The 20,381-nt window shown below is 39.0% G+C and overlaps 1 protein-coding gene across 3 annotated transcripts in view; it reads left to right on the top strand.

Annotated features, from left to right (window-relative positions):
• The window catches only part of shank3a (SH3 and multiple ankyrin repeat domains 3a), a 189,164-nt gene that overhangs the window by 34,622 nt on the left and 134,161 nt on the right, over nt 1-20,381 (top strand). The gene's annotated exons all lie outside the window — the stretch shown is intronic.

Here is a 20,381-nt window from a genome sequence, read left to right as displayed (position 1 = left end):
ATAACAGCATGTTTGCTGTACTATTTTATACATACATACATACAGTATATATGAATACTATATTTATTTTTTGTACTATAACATCTTCCCAAAACAGAATTATTTAGATGTTGCTCAAGACCCTGCTGCACTGAACTGTATCAAACACACTTTGTGTGCCATGACATTTAAATAAAAGAAAAGAGCCAGTTTTTCATTAGAAAATAAGCTTGTATGCTACTCATACATCATTTTGGGTTCTTTCATTGTGCCTGGGCACGCATTATATGCCATTTTGTGATTAGTTATTGTGGCAGGATGTTTTTGGTAGCTGGCCATCCAGCAGGAGCCTGAGTTATGTCAAAATAGTGAACTATCTCTTTTTTTCCCTTTTCTCTAAGAGGGGTCTATCCATATCTTTGTATCTGTTATGTTGTTTACACAAAGAGGTCACAAACACATGGATACAGACAGTGTTTTGAATAATAATTTTAAAATGCAGATCCAATGCAGGCCCTTTGCCCGTGAATTGTTCCGACTTTGAGAGAAGAGATTAGCACCTTTTGCATTAGCATATTGGTAAAGATAGGAAGCAGCTACCTTTACACTGCCGTTTAATTGACTTAATTTCAAATGCATGCCTCTCTCTCTCTCTCTCTCTCTCTCTCTCTCTCTCTCTCTCTGTTTGTCTTTCTTTCCCTCCCAGCCATCCTCTGGGCTGAATTAATGAGAGATCAGTGAAAGGATATTTACAAGATTAACAAATGCCTCAACACTTGTCTGTGTATATGAGTGTCAGTGCGGGTCTGTATTGTCCCAAAGGGGCTGAGGATTACACCACCATACACTTTACCAGCTGCATTAGTTTTCATCACAGCCTTGCATAGCACCCGACTGATCTGACACAATTACACGTGAACAATCTGAAATAACTTGTATGTTATGTAATGGCATTACTGGCATGCTAATCAATGTCAATAAATTACAGAAAGGGCCATGAAGTAATATCTTCTGTATCTGTTCTCTCTTTGTTTTGTTTGGCCAGCAGGTTTAATACTGTATCTAAATGAATCCATGTTTTTTGCCCAATGGAAGCTTATTATCGTAAAGTTCTGTAGTCTTTTTTTCAAAACCACACCTTAATCACATTATAGTGGGCAAACATGCTCAGATTTTGGGAAATGCTGCTTTATATTTCCTTTTTCTCCTCACTGATCCTCTCCTCGTTCTCTCTGTCTATTTTCTCTAAGCCTTTGTAGGCTTAGAAGTGATTCCTCTAGAGAGAATTTTTACACAAAATCTGCCATCTCAGTCTGGGACTGTTCCTCGTTCCTATCCACAGCATTGTAAAATATATTTTCTTCTTTCTTTTCTAGATCTTATGTATTTATCACAATTAGGCTTGTGGTTAAATATTTACATCTAAAAAAGCCAAGAGAGTGCAAATATAAAATAATACGTTTATATCAAGATAGTTCTGGCAAGAGACAGATCTCGACCACTTGTCTATTTGAGGTGTGAATCTTCACTGGCCTCATGATTCAACTCAATTATGATTCATACCTTGATGCATTCCAATCAGGTTGGGACATTAGCACTAGTTCTGGTAAAATGGCAATGTTGCTGTTAGATTTGAGGCACAAAATAATCATTTACTGTTGCATGCCTGGTGACTTGTGAACATGTATATTAGTAGCTGGTAGATGTTCACATTTTAAAAAGTAAAGCTCCCACCCTGAAAATGTATTTATCATCAGTTTTCTATATTACTGCCCATGGATACCTCAATTAACTATCAACTACTATCAATTAATACAGTTAGAAACATCTGAACTCCCATTTTATATAGAAAATTTCGAAAAATAGGTCTATACGCTGCATCAACACCAGTACCTGTATGACGAACTCCTTTTCATAAAAATGAATCTCCTCCCTCTCTGAGTTGGATGCAAAGCACCTCCTCAATACTTGGCTGATTACCTGGACTCACTGTATTCTTTGTGGTTGCTGACCTTAGCTCAGGGTGAAAAGCCTAATGTTGTTTTACCATCTCATCCAGGTTTGTGTTTCCCATTAAGTACATAAAATCCAAATTGCTTTTTCAAATTGATCTCCACCTCACTCCACCATATTTCCTGGCATATAATAGTAACCTTGGTTTGCCAAACATAACGACATAACTTTAAAAAAAACCTTCAATTTTGCGTAGGTTGTAAAATCCCAATTATGTTCTGTTTTCTACATTTGCATCACAACATCGTCCTAGAATTGACAGCAAATTTCCCCTCAAGTTTAAGAGAACATCAGGTAATTACCATTGGCTAAGGGTATTGGCACCACAGAGGGAGAGATGAGACTAGATACTGAATCATTTCTATTAATTACTTTCTCCCATACACCGATGGGAGCTGTATTTGGGTTTAGTGTGTTTTACGTGTACATGTGTATCTTAGTGTAGAATGTGAATTTGTGTGTGTGTGTGTGTGTGTGTGTGTGTGGAGATAGTACCACTGCCAAAGGGAAAGCTATTGCAGCTGTCTGTGTCTGGCAGAAAAGCATCTTCAAAAGCCTTTAGCAAGCTGAAGGCACACATTTCCCCCTAACAGCTACTCTCTACAATAAACCAATTTTAACTTCTTTCGAACAATGAATTCCTCCAATACTCATACATACTGACACTGGCAAACATTCTTATTACTGTACTATTTTTTCGATTTAATATACACATTTTTTAGGTTTGGGCTTGTATGAATCAGCACTGTTATCAGTGGTAACAGGGTTGAACTGAACTTAGCTCCTTGTTGTGTCACTGCTTTGCTCTGCCATTGAATCATTATGGATCTATCACGTGTGTGTCCATTAGGGGCACACGAAATTCATGGTTCTAGGTGTACCTTAGTTTTGGGGTCATAGTTCTTACTATAACAATAAATACAGTGTGAATTCAGGGGAGTGCCATTGCTTGTCAGCTTCACACGGTCAACTGCATTCACTTCTTTGCTATTGGCCTCGAATTCACCAGTCCAAGTTTACCAAAGTTGAACTTGCGAACAAAGACTATACAAATTCACCCGTGACTATGCCTACATGCTGACTTATTGTCAATAAGAAAAAAATAAGTAACAGAAATGATGAAATGATGCAAATGTTAGTAATTAGTCCTCCAAGGAAGGCACAAATGTTTCCTTTCTTTTTCTGTTCTTTTCCTTTCTTTCCCTGCTTGTTAGTTATTACTTTGCTACATACCAGTAATAATAATAACAGTCCAGGGTGGATAAGCATACACCCCTGCAGACAGACAGTGTTTTTTTCTGTTTTCTACTCATGTCTGTTTCTGCATATTCCTCTTCTCAAAGCCCACGGAACATGATCTATAGGAGGACTTTTAATTATCCAGATAAGGGAATCAAACCTGCATTTAGTACAGTTCATAAAATGTTAATCCCAAGACTGGAAAGTCACTCATTGCTCATTTTTAAAAAATCTAGATTAACCTCTTAAAATAATAGTGGAGTCAAGCCTGTGAACTGTGAAACACAATAGTTCTTGACCTCTAGTGGGGCTATATTTCCATAACAACCGTTTCAACTTGCATATTCATATTCCAAAGAATATATGGTGATATAAAGTAGACTAAATGTTGTGTGTAAATGGATGGGAGGCAGTGGAGGAAGTTGGCCAGAGATTTGCAGATGTTAAAGTGTATGTGTGTGGGGCTTTGGGTAATGATTCTGACAATGCTCCAAAAAATAACAATGCTTTGGATCAAAAATGGAAATGCAAGCACTATCCCATTATCCCATACAGGCTTAGTGAGAGGCATTTTGGTGATCAACATTCCAGTTAATTAAGTACACAAACCACTGCTCAAAAATGGAATGCAAATAGTATGAACACAGCGAGGAGTGCACATTTGAAATGGTCGTCATAACCATCACACACGTAATAATTTCTTTTGTGTTTGTTTTAGAGTGAATTTTCATTATATACACTTTCAAATGAACATGGCAATCAATGCATTATACTTTTTAGCTTCTCTAACAAGAAGCCAGCAGTTTTCTTGATTAATTATGCACTCAGATTTGATTATTAGGTACTGGTGTGAAATTAGAAAACAACAGCTATAGTCACTTGACTGAAAATGAATCTTTTTTTTTTAAGCTTGCATCAGTAACTGCATCAGCTACTATGATACAGATTGAACACGGCAGTATTCACCTTGAGTACAGTGTGCAAAACACAGAAAGAAACAAATCCGTCACATTATTTTCATTGTCATTGCCTGACTGATTTAACCCACTCACATTTACCACACGAGTATAAATGCTCAAAACTACTGTCGTTACCCAATATGTATGGTTATAAGAGTCCATTGCTGGCAACAAATAGGCGTTGTGTATTATACACACACACACACACTACTGCCCTCTTTACATCAACCCTAAAGATGCTCAGATGTTTATGTGGTAAACGTGTGGTTCAGTGGCCGGGCACTGTTTTTATGCAGGCCTCATCCACGCTGTTTGGGAGGGTGCATAACTCATTGACATTTTATCTACAGTTCTACCTTTCCATAGTTTTTTCCTTTTTCAAGTGGTGGGTGTGCTTTGTGAAGCAGAAAAAGGCATTGGCTGCAACAGCTCTTAATTCACTGCCCTGGCCTAAGAGGGGAATCATTTTTCTCTGCTGGCTATTAGCCTGAAAGGGCTGCAATTTCACATGCGGGCACACACGCACATATACACACACATGCAGATACACTCACAGGCACGTACTGTATACACAAGTATATAGAAAAACATTCACACAAAAGCACACAGATCCCTGTGGACACAGACATGGACGTATTAGGTCATTATTGTAGCTTTAGAGAAATGAACACTTCATCTTCAAGCCGTCTCCAGAGACTATTGATCAGCCTTCCCCCGGCAGATTTGTGTGTGGTTGTGAATGTGTTGTTTTTTAGTTTTAGGACCAAGTGCTTCCTTGACAGATATTTGTCAGTTGTGCTTGAATTGTCAGATATGAATGAAGAATGGTGTTGCCGGTATCTATAATGGTATTACTGAATAAACTACTTCTGCAAAATTCTCTCTTTCCGGCCACCTCATGAGCCACTGGCAAGGAGTTCTGCTCAGTAATAACTCTCTTTGGTTAATCTGGTGCTCTGTAGCCAAGGGGCATCCAGTGAAAGACAATCCATTAGTGAGTGACCATCGGGATAGCCAATAAATGACTATTCTCCCCAATATTCATGAGAGATTTGCCACAGTTTAAGGCTCGTAGCCAATATTGGCAGACCTGTAGTCTCTTGTACCATTGGGAAAAGCAAAATGTTATGAATTGCTTGGCCATTGCCCACATTAGCCTATGTATTTTATTTAAAGTGGTTTATAGTAGTGCCTTTTCTTGAGACATGTTTCTTAAGGCTGCAAAGCTACAACCATACTGTCGCTGCATAACTGTCCATAATGCCGTCCTCACCGTATTGTTGTTGACATCTTTATTGTCGGCTCTGTTTCCCAGCCTGTAGTTTTTAGTGACAGTTGTAGTTAAATGTCTGACAACTCTGACTGTGCATCATATTGTAACTCCTCCCAGACAAGCCCACGCTGTCTGAATAGCGTGTGCTCCCCTTCAGTCTCTTGTCAGAGCGTCTGCTTCCGTCTGCCTACGTCTGCTTACGTCTACTTGTCTCTGAGGTGCATTTGATAATAAAGTTATTTTTAACCATGCCTATTATTCCCAACATCATAAACTATCCACTGCTCTGGGCCCACTGCCAGCAATGTCATTGCAGCGTAATAGGCAATACATCAACAAGTGTGTGCAGTGTGTGTTTGAGTGAGTTTCTGAGTCCATGTGTGATATCTCAGCATTTTTGGACAGAAAGTGGGCATGTAGGAGGAACCACTAGGTGTCTCACACTGCTTTTTGTCAATGGATTATATCTAAGCTAATAGATGTGTGTAAGGATCAGGGTGTTTTTTTGTGGGCAAGTTTTTCCTCACTCGAACCGAGGGTTTAAGGACAGAGGGTGTCACTCCCTGTACAGATTGTAAAGCCCTCCGAGGCAAAATGTGTTTTGTGAATTTGGGCTATGCAGATAAAATTTGATTTAAGGAAACGTGTGCAAGAAGCCTGGTCAGAGATTAAACCTGTGACTTATTTGGCACAATATACAGTGTTTTGTAAAAGTAGTCTCAGTAGCTGTGGGATATTTATAGACTAAATACATAAGGAGGAATAAAGACGGCAGCCTGAAGTTCAGAGTTTTTACACCCATCGCCCTGTGCAGTCATGTTTGATATGCTGCTTCTTTCTCCATTGCTCAGCTCCTACCACTGTACTGTAATTACTGCACTTGGCAGAGAGTCACGACACATCGACAACGGATGAATTTGGGTGCGGGGAGGGGATGAGCAAAAGAAAACAGATGTGGGGGTTGGGATGGGTGTTGTGAGGAAAAAAGGAACCACAGAATTATTTCAGATGTTTACTGAATGTTTACAGCACTGGGGAAAGTTAGGTTTTAAACTGAGCCATGCAAATAGATGCAGGTGGAGATATGTTCATGCTTCAGTGTGTGTCCTTGGTTGTGTCTAATGTGACATAGTACAGCTGAATGCTCACATCAATAATGGTAAAAAATGGAAACTATAGGTAGCAGTGCTTATATCTGATTAGCCCCTAAAATCTACATGTGATTACTAGAAGAATCGCTTTGTGTAGGGTTCAGCCATTGTTAATGGAGAGAACGACAACACTAAATCATACCTTAGGTTGGTGAGGCTAGGTTGGTTGTTGAGACATGTTAGACCATGCCAAATTATTTGACCTTTTTGCTATATGCTTTGAAAAACGTCCAATCAGATTAGAATATACCTGGAAGCTTACAAAACACATTTCAGTATTGGCATTTATCAGGATGAATTAAGGAGCACATACTGTTTAAAATGGAGACAGAGAGGGAGAGATGGGCTGAAGTGTGTCACATGCTGTGATAATATTAGAAGAAGAGAAATGGGATTTATTACATAAACATCATTTAACAGATTTCTTTACTCTAATTATAGTTTGCAAACAAAAGCAAATGGGAAAAACTGGAATTAAACTAAACAGCTTCCATGTTTGTTCAAGGATGTCTTTTCATTATCTCACTTAAAATGTGTTTATTTCAAACACCCAAATTAAAACAACCAAACTTACAAACTTACTTACTTTGCGAATATGACAACGTGAAGAGTGAATAGATTCTGTGTTTCATATCAGTAACACTAAACATAGCATTTTATTTATTAGCTTTTCGTTTCACTAGCAGATTATTGAAACTTGATAATCTCGTCTTGCATTTTAGGCCTTCATGTTTACTGTGATATGAATTTGACTGATTTACCTGTATGCTGCAAGTGGTGGTGAACAGAACTAACACAGATTATTATTTGAGTAAGTGTGCAACTTTTATGGATGAGAAAGAAAAAAAAAAACAACTGGAAAAAATCATTGTGGACATCCGAGCACCCAATAAAGAAATAATATGAGAGGCATAGAGCAGCAGTGGAAGACAGATGAGATGAGAAAAGGCTGTGTGTTATCTTTCAGGTGCGCTCTCTGCACCAGGTAATGTTGGTGTGCGGTCGCAGAAGAGGAAAATAGCTTTTCTGAATCGATGATGTCTCAGAAAACAGTTTTGCTAATGCATATAGTGGAAAAGCACATTCAGGACACATTTCCTTAACGCTTGCTTAAGCTGAAAAGGATAAAGACTGAGCAAATCAACAAGAGCTGGATGGAACAACTGAACATAGTGGAGGAAATGTCTTAAAATGATATGCCTCAAACTAAAATATATTTTGGTGTCATTATAATTATACCAAAAAACTATATAAACATAAACAATAGGGCTTGGACAAACCAAACTGAAAATGTTTGTAGTAACTAGTAGTTATGAATAGAAGTGATAAGTATAGCAGGTTGTCATTTACTGTACAAGCCCAAAAGTAAATTAATAGGTTCTTGTAATATTCATTGTGAGCATGAAAACATTCAGATGTTTTTCAGTCTACAAAGAACACTGAACTAAAAACATACTGTGAAAATCTTCATGTCAAAAGCAAATATCAAAATCAAAGTAATGAAGTATCTATATATGTGGTGAAAAGCCACCAAGCTGGAATATCAAATATTTTTTTTTTTTTACGTCATTCTAAGTCATTGACACACAATGCCATGCAATAAAAAGAGAAATTGAGGACCTATCCATGAAAAAACTCTGGATGCACTGAAGGGCTGTCACTTTCAAATGATGTCTTGATACCATCTGTGCACCATTGTTTTGCCATCTCCTATAATGAAGCCTCAAAATCTCAAGCACATAAATACCACATCTTGTTTGCAGAACCGTACAGAGGCTCACTTTAGATAGTGTTGCGTTTTTTTCATACACCAATCAACACAGCATTACACGGTGCCATTCAGCTCCTCCGTTTACCTCCTCCTGATGTCACTGGCATCTATTTGTATGCAAATGAACTGTTACGGCGCACAACTGATGGAAACACTTGAAAGATTGCGGCATGTTAGGTTATGAATGTGAAGTTGATCATATTTATCACTCTAGTTGTGCATCTTGTTGGAAGGCATTCGCCACTATAAATCCAGAGATAAAATTGGTTCAGGGAGATGCCACAAACGAAAAAAAACCCCCAAAAACTATTTAGGGCATGACATCACAGTGCCACAATCCAAATGATCCCCAATTGCTAGAAGTACTGTTGACTGATCCCAGTCATGTCGTCTATTTGAAGCCGTCTGTATATCTCGTAGCAGTATTTACATTAAGATAAAAAAGTACCATTATGAATTCACGGCGCAACATATTCTACTGTCTCTCTTAGACACACAACATAGTTTCCCACAGAATGACAGTGTAACTATAATGGGGAGGGGTTATTTCTTATTTCACCATTATAATTCTACTTGATTCTCCAGCTTATTTTAGTGTTTACTCACCAACTATTTTAATCTGCTCCACTTGCTTTTCTCTTCACCAGCTTTCTCGGCCTCTTTCTGCTTTCCTTTCCCTCTTTCATAGACAGAAATAAAACCAACCGTGTAACGTAGTTACACTCAGTTTGTCTTTATTGGTTCCAGGTCTCTACTAAATCTCCTGTCATTTCAGATCCCACCTTTCTTCCATGCAATCAGCTCATTTCCCTCACCTGGTTTTCCCCGCCCATCTCCTCACCTGCAGTCCATTTGCTCAGTAGCCCCTCAGCATATATATACTGGTCCATTTCTACTTGATCCCAGCCAGATTGTCTTGTGTTGTTTTTACCAAGCTCGCCAGCAATTCCAATTTTTGTCTTCTTGTTCTGACCCTGTTTTGCCTGTCTTGGACTTTGGATACCTGCCTGCCCCTTGTCGGATTTGTTTGCCTGTTTGATCTCCTGGTTTTGACCCTGTCTGTACCTTGGACGGAGTAATTTGATCTTCCCTTAAACTTGTCTGCCTCAGAGTCGTGCTTTTGGGTTCTCCTTGCCAGTATCAGCAAACGTGACAAACAGAGCAGATACGGCATGTCTCATGAAGTTGCTCAAAACATTTTTTTTCACCTGCGATTTTGTCTTCACAGCAGCAGGTGAGATGCATATGGAAGAGGCTTGTTAATGACATCGCCAGTCGACATAAGACTGGTGCGCTGTTGTGTTCAGCAGTTGTCTTAGCATGGCATAACTGTCCTAAACTAGCACTGTGGTGTCAGCATGTTGAATTTTGAAATTCAGTTCAGTTTAATTTGTTCCAACGACGTCAACCCAAGAGCCCTCTCATACTAGTTTTCACAATATCTTCATTGTAATAACAAAATGCAATGTAGCAAATTATTATATAATTCACAAATGTTATGATGAATTAATGAGAACTGGTTCATTAATTCTGGACGTGAGGGTAAGACTTTGCATCAAACAGCCTTATCTGGTTCAGAACTGCCCTTTAGTAATGTGTAGCTGTTATGATCTACCCTTCTCCCATTATTCACAGCGATGGTGATGCGTTGGAGCTGAAACGCTGTTTCCTCCCAACCTCTATCTGTTTTATCAGTGGAGATGACAGAGAACAGTGGGAAGAGGGGCTGCTGCAAGGAGTGAATAATGCATCTGCAGAATCTTACTTAAACCACTTGAGAATCCTGCAGCAAAGACCTCTCGCTAATGAGAGTGTTGTTTGTGAGCATGTGTGTTTTTTAAGCACATGATCACATCCACATACGTTTTAAGCTCAGATTTACCAAGTGAAAGTGAGCATGCACGTGTTCAGCAGTGCTTCCCACATCCAAACATTTACACTGGAATGCCTGATTGTTGGCTAGATTTGGACATCACAACGGATTGTTGTGATTGAGTTGGCTCCAGTTCGCTATCGTCTGGGCCACTTGGTGTTGATTCAGAGGATGAAATCATACAACTTTAGTGTCAAATGACAAATCTTTTACCTTCTGGTCAAGTTGCTGCCTGTCGTCATTAACAAGAGAATTTTAAAAAATGTTGAATATTTATGACATGCGGTTGAGCGTTAGAAATTTATTTTTAAAAAGCCTCTCTGATAACGTCAAGTAAACAATGAAATTCAGATGACCATGAGAGTGAGTCTTTGCATCCAGCGTCTTATTTAAATCTAGTATTTTTCTTCAATTTTAATTTTCTTTTCAGTTCAAATTGCAGCATAAATTACCAAATATTTTCTTTCAGGATGTGTAATACAGTCCCAGACTTGAACTGGAGGGTTGCCTAGCGACACATCAATCATCACGTGTTGTCCTCTGTATTTACTCAGTTGATCCTTTTACAGCCAAGACTAAACAAACATGCACGCTGGTGGAAATAGTCATTATGTGTGGGCTGTCTAGCATTTGTAGGTTTCAATAATCATAATGTCTTTTCCCAGCTTTGCTGTTTCTATGAAGACACGCATAGCATGAGTGTCTTGAGTGATGTATCTTTGCATGCCGTCCCGGGTAGGTACTCCAGTCTGTAGTGTCAAACTGCCACTGGACTAGATTGTGACCCAGATACACTATGTTTCTCTCACAGATGTCAGATGCAGATCAATAGTCATAACATCTTAGGAATAGATGTCTTGTAATGGCTTATTTCCTTGTTTAAGGGGATCAACTGCTTGATCTGCATGTGCTAATGCATAGTGGCTCGCCTTCAGCCTATTTCTCTTTTTGCATAGATCAGAGTGCATACAAGCACATACAGAGACTATGCTGTGGGGTTTAAAAGAAGCAATGGAGTAAACAGCGTGAAATATTTATGATTGTATGGAGGGAGGATGCCTTGCCATATTGTAGTTGGAGGCAAATGTTATGAGTTGCAAAAGACACATCCATATTAATCCTTCTTCATTATTATTCCATAATGATTCCTGCTGCTTCAGCAGTGTCTTACATGTCAGAGATACAGTATGCATTTATTGTGCATTGGGTTATTTATCTGGTTGTGTAATTATAGATCATTATTTGCTCTATTACAAAATTATATGATTCATACCTTTTTTATTCAAATATATGATTTATATCACTACTAACACTACATCACCTCCACAGCCCTGCTGTTGAATCAGCAGCTTCCCTCTCTGACAGGGTGTATATGAAAATAGAAAAGGTCGACTTGGGGAGGAAGTGCTTTGATAAAATGTACTGGTTTAGAGTTAGCCCGCTCTCTAACTGCAGTACAAACATGAACATTCACATTAAAAAAAAACAAAAAACAAAAAAACAGCGGTACATTTTGCAGTTCCTCCGTGAAAATGAGTACGGTATCTACGTTTATAGAATTCATTCATGTGGCATCTGTCTCACTAAATTTATCTCACGTTTCATGAGAAAACAAAGGCTCACAGTTGTTTTGAATGTTATTGTAATTTGTTGTGCACAGCCACCACTGTGTAACAAGTCATGAGCAGCAGGAGAGTCATGTAATATACTAGGAGGCATCTACTTAAGCAGTTTTTTAGATACATTGCTTCTTTATCTTCCCAGATTTATTCATCATATTCTGTTTACATAATGCCCAATCATAAACACACATCGCATACACATATACTGTAGTGCATGCTTTTATACAGTATGATATATATAATTATACACATGTTGTGTGTAGCCTTGCTTATCTCTTTTCTCATGGTCTTTCTTTATCCCTGACTCAGACATTTTTTTAATAGTTTAAATACTAAATTGATTAGAAGTCTGTAGATGTCCAACCTGACACACACACACACACACACACACACACACCATTTTCTTAAAGAATGAGTACACAGACTTAAGTATAGTCACACCTGCCTGTGACCAGGTTATTATGCAATAAGACAGATGGGGAAAAATCATGGTATGTCCAGAAAACTTAACAGCTGAAGACAACTGGTGCCTGATGTTCTTAAAATGATTCAAATTAAATCTAACATTGCTGATGATCCAAAACAAGTTTGTGTCACTTATAATGCCTAGAAATAGAAATGTGTCACAGATGTACAGTAATGACTTTACTATTAATTAACAGGATTAACTGAATTATTGAAATGAAGTGAAATACCAAATGTCTTGTTTGATGGTCAAGCATGAATTAGCTAGCCTATCTGACACCGTGCTTATTGCAGCTGTCAGTTTGGCTGCAGCATGTTCATTAGATATTGCATGGATACAAATCACAGTATCATCAGCATACATTTTAGTGTTAACATCTGGACATATTTGAGGAATATCATTTGCCCAAAAATAGACCTTATGACAGCTAGGAAATTAGGAACACTTATCTGGCCCTATTTATTTGAAACCCTTTTTGTTTTGTGAGTTCTCAATACAAATTGCGTCTTTTTGTCATTTCCATATTCAAGTACTCAAATTAAATTCTTGCTACAAAAATAGTGGGTAGCCTTTCATCTTCTCCCACACTAGATGCTATAACACTGTTCAAGTTTGTTTATAGTTAGCACACATGTAGTAATAGTAATAAAAAAATGTATAGGAAACATTTCAAACCCTCATGTCTGTGGCATTTTTTGTTTGTTTGCGTGACTAGCTATGAATGAATTTGCTGTGTTTTGATTGCAGTAAACTGATCAAAAGGATGCCCACATTACATCATGATAACAATTTGAAAAATGTCTGTATTTATACTTTATCAGGTCTTTAAAATTCTTGTTTTCTGAACATGTTGACTTAGTTCATTTTAAATGACAATCTTTTGCTGGAAACATGTTTTCAGCACTTACGAGATACTTCAACTTACTCACTTGCTTTTCTCAAAGCAATCTCCCTCTTTTGTCTATGTATATGCATAGATATGAAGCAGTACCATTAAACTCTGCCCACAGACGACTACAAAGGATGTCTGCACCCCCACTTCAGCAGACAATATGAGAAACAAAGATATATCCACTTTTTGATCCCAAAAGGTTCTGAGCTCTCGTCACTCCCACTGGTAAATGTCTACAGATCAGACTGGAGACATTTACTTCAGGTGCTAAAGCTCCCATAGGCTGCCGAGGCTTCAGCAGCATATTGGCATATTATTAATTGAAATGTATCATTTTTTAAGTAACATTCTATAAAAATAGTATGGTGCACTGCCCCTTCAAAATGCACAATTTTCTTTGAGGAGTCCACAAACAAATTTTTAAAACTTATGGAGCTCTTTTCTGGTCCACATGAGAGAGAGCATCTAAACCTTTAGACCTCTTCATCTACTGTGGGACCTACAACTGCACCTACAACTTTAACCACCATTTCTTTGTATCATACAGTTTGTGTATATTTTTTTACATTAGTTTTTTATTTTCCTTCATTCTTTATCTTTTTAAACCCATCCCTAGTATAATATTTTTACCCATAGACTGCAGAACTCAGGGCATTTATTATCCACACACACACTGTAGCTTATGTAGTAGCATGTCAACTTGACCCTTAGCTTGATGATCCACAATCAACCACACAGAATGTGTCCAAATGGGAAAAAAAAACAAAAAACTGCCAACATCTGGGAATGAGAAAGGGTTGAAACCGCATTAGGCATTGTGGCAGTGACATACTTGACCTCTGCAGCATCCCCAACCTACTTTTTAAGAGCTGCGGTGTGGTTTGTGGAGAGATAATACAGTGCATGGTATGAAACAGGTCTTAATTGGCTGGCAGCCTTTATGAAGTTCTCTCTGGGGAAACCCATTGATTATTAATAGGCAGGCTGCATCAAAGAGCCAACTGCCACTCCAGCGGCAACCCTGGAAACACGGAGAGGAACAGAAAATGTACATCCACAACTTTCTGGGGTTATAGAGAGAGAATTTATTAAACAGACAGACAGATAGTGAAGAATGGAATTGTGTGAGAACAAGAGAAGGCAATAACAGCAGAGATAGGATGAGAAAAATCAGTGTGGATACTGTGTGGAAATGGATTTTGGTTCATAGTTTTTTTTTTGTCAGTTTTCCTCTGCATCCTTACAAATGCTACACTTTAGCCGTATACTTCACACACAAGTATAAACCTGTTTTATTGTTGTTGTTTTTTCCAGAAGCCCAACGTTGTTTACCTCATAGTCAGCTAAGTCTGCTGTGTTTCTTGCATAAAGTTTAATTCTGCATATTAATAGAAGTGTTGGCATATATCTGTGCTGTTCCATGTAAAAGAATGTGGTACCATAAACCGGTGTTAAAACTGTCACATCAGCTGCAGTGATAATTTCCCCAGACATAGAACAAAATCTTTTCTGACAGAGCATATAAATAACCATATCCTCAAATGTTCTCTTTGCAGTATAGGCAAAAAAATGCAATAGGTCTTCCATAACATTAAAATGTTGCTCACTGTCGGTTTGTCTCATATCCAGTCCTTTCCGTAGGAGTGACAGATTGAAACGCCATAGTGAGGGAGCTTGCCAAGCAGGATTTGTACTCTGCCAACCAAATGAAAACAAATATTGATATTATAACTCATGAACAGCATAACATTATGATTACCCTCGCCCCACATGTGAGCCGAGGAATATTACTGTAGTTTTCATATATGTCAGCTGTGTGTGTGTATGTGTGTGTGTGTGTGTTGTGAAAAAGAAAAAAGAGTGGCACATCTGCTTGCTGCGTCAGCCCGTGCAAACTGGATAAAGACAGTAGCTTTTGGATGAGGTGCAGCTACTGTAGAGTATTGATTCCAAAAGCTTTTAGTGCATGGCTAATTTTCCATATGGGGCCTCTGCATGTGGCCCCGGGGCTCTGGATGGGTCAGGCATTGTTTTGTTTACACTGAGCGGCTAATCTGTGTGAGCTGGCTTTGCATCCGTGTGTGTGTGTGTGTGTGTGAGCGAGAGGGCGAGAGATTACGTGTGTGTGTCTGTTGACACTTCTGATTTTGAATGAGGCTACTGTAACAAGGCATCTGTCTACTCTACCGTGTGCACACACATGCACACACATGCGTACACGCACAATATTTGCTGTTGCATATTCTTCATATATTACATTTTAAAGAGGGCCTAATTCATTGAAAATAACTGCAAATTTAATTTCAGAGATGCTCCACATTGACCTCAGCAAAGTCATTCCAGGAAGGTAATCAAATGTTTGGTGGTTTCCAAACCTTATATTACGGGAGATGGCAAGTGTTGGTAATGTCTCCTCTACTAAATTCCTGCTTTTAGAGTGTCACTGCCACATTTAGGAAAAAGATTCATATGCACAAGTAATATGCTAGTCCTGTAAACATGAAGCTGCCTTGCTACTTTTCTTGTCAGTCAACCTTCCTTCTGAAGTGGTAGAGGAGGGCTGCAGTCTTCAGTCATTAAAGTCTAGACCAAAGCAAGCCCGCCAGTTGCTTCTCAGTATTCATCAACAGGTGTTGTTAAAATTGCCAGATTGTGCAAAAGGTTTTTAGACATCAAGTTAACAGTCAGCATCTGCCATCATATAAGAGCTGCCACTTCTGAGCTGACAACCTTTCCTCTAATGCCCCAGCTTCACCTTCCACTTTATGAGTCTTCCATCTCAGGTGTACCCTAAACAGTCCCATTTCCTGTCCTCGGGGACCACTCAGTTATTGTTTAAGGGAATCCTCTTGCAGGTCCCACACTACAATGCCCACCCCTGATGGCTGATTGCTGGCTTTGCCATGTCCCAGGTAGCAACTTAAAAAAAACATGTTGCTTTCAGTACAATTCTCCCGATGCAGGAAAGTAGCACCGCCGCTCCTGCACGTCCCACACAGAAACACACACAGAAAACAAAAAGAAAAGATAAAAATCAATACAAATTACGATTTCATTTTATGAATCTCAATATCTAATTCTCACCCAGTAATATCCTATTTCTCACGCTGACTTAATTCCAGGATGGATTGAACGTCTAGAAAATTGATATCCGTCATACTTATCTTTGTTTAAAGTGAAAAAATGGATGTCTGCGCTCCTCTGAGGTCAGCTCTGTTGAAAGACAAATCAGCCTATTATTCCTGGTAGACTGAAAAATATACAGATACTACAAAACACCACAGCAGACAGGTAACCAACCACATTCTCCCATTTTGTTTGCAACTTCTCAGTCTCACCAATGAATTACTTTCATTCAAATGAATGAAAATGTTTTTAGGGACAGAGTGATAAAGTGTGTGTGTGTGTGTGTGTGTGTGTGAATAAATGTGGCCCCGGGTGACTTCAGTTTGTGAGTGGCCATGACATTTGCTTTACCAGGCGTAGAGGAGCGTGAAGCAGACTCTGATGGGGTCTGTGAACAGTTATCACATTTACTCCAGGCCATGGGCTATGTGGCTGGTTTGTCAAAGCTGACAGTATGTAATGCTCTCCCACCCTCTTGCCGGCTCTCCCACCTTCCCACTTTACCACCCCCTCTTTTTCTTTCACACTCCTTTTCTCTCTACTTTTTTTCTTGGCCCACTGACTGCTTCAGCCACATCCTCTCTGCCCCTCTCTGCTTCATGCTACCTCAGTCAACTGTTTATCTTTCTCCCACCCTTTGCCCCAGTCTGTTTTTTTTTTCCAGTGTGGAAGTCTTAGAGGGGAGCAGGTAGGGCTGGCTGATGGCTGGAAGTGGATTTCAGTTGTGTTTGTGAATATCCTCTTGTACAGCTCTATGGCAAGGACTTTTAAAGCCTAGCAGATGCTTCAGATACACACATACATTGCACTAGATCCATGCACACACTGCTCTGTATAGTCATGAATTATTCACTTTGTTTTCACTAGGCTGGAGCGCAAGAGATGGAGTGAGAGGGGATGGGGTGAAAGAGATCTGAGTTGAAGAGAGAAGAGGCAGTAGCTGTTAGCTGAGGCATGGGAGCTAACCTCCTTATAATTCTAGTCCACTCTCTTAATGTTCCCAAGCAATTGGAGTTAGACAGAGAATCTGGACTGCAGTGTTAATCTATAGCTACACTCATGGCTCCCAAATGCTTTTAGGTTAGCCTAGCTCTGTTACCAGCTAAGTCTCTAAACAGGTATAAGAGATCCCCACACTATGCTGTACAGATTATTAGAGGTGCAGGTAAACTTTGTCACTGCTTTTATACGGAAAGATGACAAATGATAACACTGAATTATTATCCAGGCCTACGTAAGCCAATGTAAGTTTTACAGCACAGATTCGGGATCCAAGTATTTCATTAAGTAGTTGAAGCAGTGCCAAGTAGTGATAATTTGTCCAGTTTATGCCATTTTCAGTAGTACAGCATGGAATCAAACAAGATTTCTCTGTATATGACATTGCAAGTAGGGCTGCAACTTCCAGTTCTTTTCATTATTCATGCATCCAGTGTGACTCATATTCTGTTTTCTCTTTTGTCCATAAACTTACATTTTTGGCGATTTGTTAAACAGAGAAAAGCAACAAAAAAAAGTAAATATTTGGTATTTTAACTTGCTAATGACTGAAACAGTTAACTGATGGTCAAAACTGTTAGATCGTTTAAGCTATAGTTGTAGAATTACAGACTTACACACACACAGCAGTTCTACCTTGATCTTATCCTTTAAACTGTGCTGATAAAAATTAAGGTGCAAAGAGGTTTAATCAGGTTGAATAAAAAGGTGCCCAGTTCCCTGTCTTTTTCTCTTGCCATTTGTCTAACCAGATAACTTGTTCCTCTTCAAGTGCTGTTGCCCAGACAGTGTATCCTTGTATGATGCAAGTAGGATGAAATGCCTCCCTGGCCTTGCCCCAGCTATCTTGGGGAATCATTATCGCTTATTGGCAAGGTATCTTAGGTCCCTTTGCCACATTCCCACAAATTAATCCCTGTAATTGTGTGATCTGTTGTTATTTATTATGCAGTTCATGTAATGCGATATCAGTCATTTCAAAATTTCAAGTGTCGGATTCTAGCTGCTGATGTTGCAAATACATAACTCAATCATAACTATCTGAATATGTTGTTGTTTGAAGCTCGTAACAAAATGTGTTTGTTGGAAGAGAATTCCTTGTGTTTTACAGTACGTGGAGACCCATTTTGCTGGGACTATAAGAGCACAGAATTGCTGTATAAAATGTGAATATTGTGCTACACTACAATGAGTTATCAATTTTTCTTGCCCTAAAGACCTCACAGGCCAAAATCGCATACAGGTAGAGTGATCTGCTAAATCCTCTAATGTATTAGGGCCACCTGCCATGCTCTTTTCCCAATACTAATGGGATTACATACTGTAGAGTGCCCGGCAGTGGAACCATGCAAGTCCCTGTGGTGCAAGGAAATGCTCATAGAGTAGTTCACTTTCTGCTGGATAAATAAAGCAGCCTACAACCTAAAATCAGAAGAATTTATTTGACTAACAGTGATTTAAGTCCATATTTCCATCAGTAGGCTTAATTTTGTGAGCAAAATATCTTTGCTTTCAGCTCAGGTAAACATAAATTGTGAGTAAATGCACGACTCCAAATTAGCACATTGGTATCAGCTCTCCTGTCAGCTAAATCTTTCCACAAGGTCGTTGAGCATATAGCACAGCAGCAGGATTTGTTATAAAACTCTCTTTTTCTCTGAGAAGCTCTCAACAGGAATCTGAGGCTTTTCCAATATAATGAGGAGATATTTTGACTGAAACTATCATCACAGGAAATCCAATGAGACATACTGAAACTTCACAAGAGGAATAACCACCGGCAGACAGTCTACCCCCTTGTCTCTCCCTTCTATCACATACGGCAACAGCATTTGTTAACTCATAGCATGTAGCTAGAATAGCTATCCTTTTGTTTGTTTTCTCTGGGTCTTGATATCAGCAGCTACCGTGTCTTTTTATGACCAACTTTTCCAAAGTTTTATCCTCGGTGTATATATGCATGCGCACATGTGGCTGTGTGTGTCAGTGAGTCAAGCGCCCACATTGGACTTTCATCACTTGTATTCTGCCTGCTTTGTGCTTGCTTTAAATTCCACCCAATAGGAAAAAACTGTTGTGTCAACTTGAACAATGAATACAGCATAGCACTGACTTAAGATCACAATCAATAATTTACAGACCTTCCACAAATGTCTCATTGCAGATTTCCCTTGCGTGAGAAGCTCACTTGTTCAAATTGTCAGCTTTGGAAATGGCAGTTTTCCCAGCATTCAAGTGTTTGTTCACACGCCACACAGAGGCCATGTACTGATTTCCACTCATATCTTGAGTTCTGGGTTCAGTTGAATATGACAGCATGAACTGAATAGTCAATGACTTTAATTGATGACACGATGACTGGACAGCATAAAAACAACACATGTTTCTTCATAAAAGTTGACAGTCAGACTATGAAATTGGGATACCTGTTGCACAACGTGCTCAAAATCAATGTCAGACTGACATTAATCACAGTCCCTTTCTCAGGGCTTCACAGGACCTGCAGCATGAAACAGTAAATGAAAACAGCACCCCCTATGAGAATGACCCTCAACGAGGAGAACTCTTCTTTTACGGCAGCCTGCTTTCTCTATGTGTCACTGTTTACCAGAGAGCCATTTGATCAGTGACACACCCCCCATCCCCCAACAGATAGATAAAGTGAAGCATGAAGGCCAAATCCTGTCCAACATTGATCTGAACAAACAACCCCCCTGCTCTCATGATGTCACCGCACTGCATACAGTACAGCAAGAGCAACAGTGTGTGACAGCAGTCATGTAACACTATGAACATCAACATGTGCAGTATGTGGTATTGGAGGTGTGAAGTTGCTTTTTATTGTATGAATTTAGCATATTAAAACCATGTAATATCAAACTGAGGCGAAAATGAACAATTGTTTTTTATCAGTGGTCACGTCAACTCAGTAATAGTGCTGCTGTTAACATAGTTAATACTAAAGATCCAAATATTTTATGCAGATATTGAGTAATCTTCTCGCTGAATTCTGCTGTC

The sequence above is a fragment of the Larimichthys crocea genome, chromosome XXI (assembly GCF_000972845.2).
Source record: "Larimichthys crocea isolate SSNF chromosome XXI, L_crocea_2.0, whole genome shotgun sequence".
Lineage (NCBI taxonomy): Eukaryota > Metazoa > Chordata > Actinopteri > Sciaenidae > Larimichthys > Larimichthys crocea.
This window is presented reverse-complemented; position numbering and strand designations above follow the sequence as displayed.